The sequence below is a fragment of the Rhinopithecus bieti genome, unplaced genomic scaffold (genome assembly GCF_001698545.2).
Source record: "Rhinopithecus bieti isolate Rb0 unplaced genomic scaffold, ASM169854v2 scaffold_19723, whole genome shotgun sequence".
Lineage (NCBI taxonomy): Eukaryota > Metazoa > Chordata > Mammalia > Primates > Cercopithecidae > Rhinopithecus > Rhinopithecus bieti.
This window is the reverse complement of record NW_016809579.1, coordinates 875,654-878,939: the sequence shown is the minus strand read 5'-3', so window position 1 is coordinate 878,939 and position 3,286 is coordinate 875,654. Positions and strand designations below refer to the sequence as shown.

Sequence of the window (3,286 nt, the reverse complement as noted above, 5' to 3'; positions counted from 1 at the left end):
TAGCTTCCAGCTGTGTGACTTCTGAGCCATGGTTTCCAATCTTATGGCTAATTTTTTGGTCTGGTTTCCAGAGAAGAGGGAACTATCTTAAGAAAGGACTGTTATCATCTTTGTTCTGGACTACAAAGTATAAACCAGTCCCCTCCCAAAGTTGGTTCAGCCTATGCCCTGGGATGGGCAAGGACAGCTTGGGGGCTGGAAACAAAATGAAGTTGGTTGGGTCAGATCTCTTCTACTGTGTCTCAGTAACAATTTTTCAAAGACAGTTTCAAAGCGCTTATCATCCCTTTAAAAACACTTTGTATACTCATGGTTAAGTCATAACCTAATTAAGGCTTGTTGGCTTCAATTGTGAGGTTAACTTTTGTAAAGTTCAAAAGCCAAAAATTTTAACTCCTTGGTATGGCTAAAGTTGAGTAACAAAAGATTTAAAAGAATTTTCTTAAAGAGCACTCAGTTTAATTAAAAGTGGATATTCAAGTTATAGGTATATTTAAAAGGCCTTTATATTTTTCTCTTCTTAAATCTTGTTTTCCTGGGAAAAGGGTTTTTTCTTCTCAACTGACTGAATTATTTTTTTCCATTTTTTGTCTTACCACTTTTAATACATGCACAAGAGGTCCTAAGACAACTTCTGGTAACATGGGATTCCTTGGGAGAAACAGAGACCACAGACCCCATTTTGAGGGGGAAAAACTCTGTTTTCCTCATAAAACCTAAGGAATTAAAAGCCGATGGTTCCCTCTCAAAATCAAAAGGCTCTGTTCTGTTTTGCATTCTGTTATCTGACAGTTTTAAGTTTAGGGGGCATCAAATACTGCATATTAGAGAGAGTTTTGATGTCTAATAACCAGGTGGGGAATACACATTAAGGGATGTCTAATAATAGTTATAAATCAGAGAGGCATGTTATTGGCCACCTGAAAGATATGGAAACATCCCCAGCCCCCACTGAGAGATGAGGTTCCCATGGAAAATGGGCTGATTACAAAATAAGCCAATTGTCTTTGGGTTGCCTTGCAATTAAAAGCATAGTAGAGGGATTGCACTGTCTTCTCCCATAGAATCTCCCTCCTTTTGGGGATCCAAGATCCAGAATAAAATGGCACCCTTAATTTTGGGGATCTGCCTTTGCCTTCAGCTGTGCTTGTTTTGCCCTAGAAATGCATGCCTTCCTGGCACTGTTCCTCCAAGGGCTCCACCCTGAAGCAAGTAATCCAATTAAGAAACTGGCAAATAAAAAAATCATACAAGTGTTGAATCTTCCATTTGTTTGTGTCGCTATATACGTGTTCTGTGTAATGTCTATAAAAAGAGCTCTAATTGATTGGTTTAAAAAATAAGCACTTAAGTCAAATTTTTTTAGTTCACATCTTTAATCATTAAGAAATAAAAATAGTCTTAAGGATTATTGGTAAAATGCAAGTGTCATCAAAATTCAAATAGGTGGTCTAAATCATACAACGTAGACACTAGGTTTGCTAAATGTTCCAAGGTTGTATTACTGGCTGCTTTACAGACAGGTAAGGCCTGAGGCACGTAGAGTTTAGATACTGGAAAGAGTCAAACCTTATCTGCACTTCTATCTGGGTCCTAGGTTCCACACCTGGTACATAATTAAAATCACTTACTAACCAGGTTTTTCACCAAAAGTAAAAATTGCTAAGAGTTAACAGTGCAACATGTATTTGAGAAAACCAGTTTTATCTGCAAAATGCACAAAAACAGTAAAGTATGTCTTTTAGTAAAAGATTATAAGAAAGCATAGATTAAAGATTATAAGAAAGCAAAGTTTACTTTGCCCAGGGATGAGGGATTATCTTAAATTTGATATGATAAAGGTAAAGGTGTTTAAGTAAGTTGTGGAAAGATTGTAAAAATCAATCTTGCAAAAAAAATGTGTAAACATTAACTAAATTCAAAATGGTCCTTTATGGTCTTTTCATAGATGGAACATTGAAGTCAAAACACAGCAAAGTTATCTTAAGACTATAATCTTCCCTTTAGCAAAAGGGGTTATAAAAGGTTTGTTTAGATTTCACCTCATGGTCAAATTGGTTAAGATTAGATGAAATAGCTCTTTTCGCAGCGCTATGTGAGCGCTGGACCCGTCAGTCATGGGCCGTGTGATTCCGTGGAAGAGCGAAGAGGGCGCCGGGTCTGTGTTCTCGAGCCGCACGTTGAAGCACCGTAAGGCGCTGCGCGCCGTGCGCGCCGTTGGATTTCGCCGAAGCGGCACGGCTATGTAGATCTCAAGGGCATCGTGAGGACCATCATTCCCACGACCCGGGCGGCGGTGCCGCGCTCGCCAAGGTGGTCTTCCGGGGATCCGTACCGGCTTTAACAGAGAGCGGGACAGAGCCTGTTCATTGCCGCCGTTGAGGCATCACACGGGACATTTCTGTGTAATTGCGGGCAAGAAGCCCAGCTCAACATTGGCAATGTGTCTCCCTAGTGGGCACCCATGCCTGAGGGTGACGACTCGTTCTGCCTGGAGGAGAAGCCTGGGAGGACCGTGGCAAGCTGGCCCGGGGCATCAGGGGAACTAGTGACCACCGTTGTCTCCCAACAACCGCCTGAGACCAACGAGAGACCCGTGTGAAGCTGCCTCAGTTCACAGAATGTTTATCTCCTCAGTCATCAAGCAGAGCTTGGTTGGTGTGGTGGCTGGAGGTGGACCGAATTTGACACAACCCATCTTGAAGGATGGCCGGGTCTCTACACAAGATATAAGGCAAAGAGGAACTGCTGCCACGATCTACGGGTGTGGCCATGAATCCTGTGGAGCATCCTTCGGAGGTGGCAAACACCAGCACATCGGCAAGCCCTTACCGATCCGCAGAGATGCCCCTGCTGGCCGCAAGAGTGGGTCTCATTGCTGCCCGCCGGACTGGACGTCTCTGGGGAACCAAGACTGTGCAGGAGAAAGAAAACTAGTGCTGAGAGCCTCAATAAAGTTTGTCTTTATGCCAAAAAAAAAAAAAAAAAGATTAGATGAAATTGTCTATGAGGTTTCATTAGAAATTGGGGTTTAACATTAATAAGCTAATGTAACGGTAGCTTTTGGCTTTGAACAGGATTTCCATGCAATAGTAAAGGCGAATGAAAGGTTTTTGCTTTTTTAGTCATCATTTTGGCAAAATAAGTACTTTAGGTAATGTGGAATTCTATTTTGTAACATCAAGTGTTTTAAACCTTTAACACATAACAGGCATTCCAAAATCAAACTTCAAGTTTCAAAATTGTCTTTCCTGATGCCTGGCTTTCTGAATGGTTCAGAGGGCCC

General features: G+C 41.7%; 1 pseudogene; it reads left to right on the top strand.

Annotated features, from left to right (window-relative positions):
• Positions 1–2,117: 2,117 nt before the first annotated feature.
• LOC108540620 (60S ribosomal protein L8 pseudogene) lies at positions 2,118–2,455 on the top strand (annotated as a pseudogene).
• The last annotated feature ends 831 nt before the right edge of the window (positions 2,456–3,286 follow it).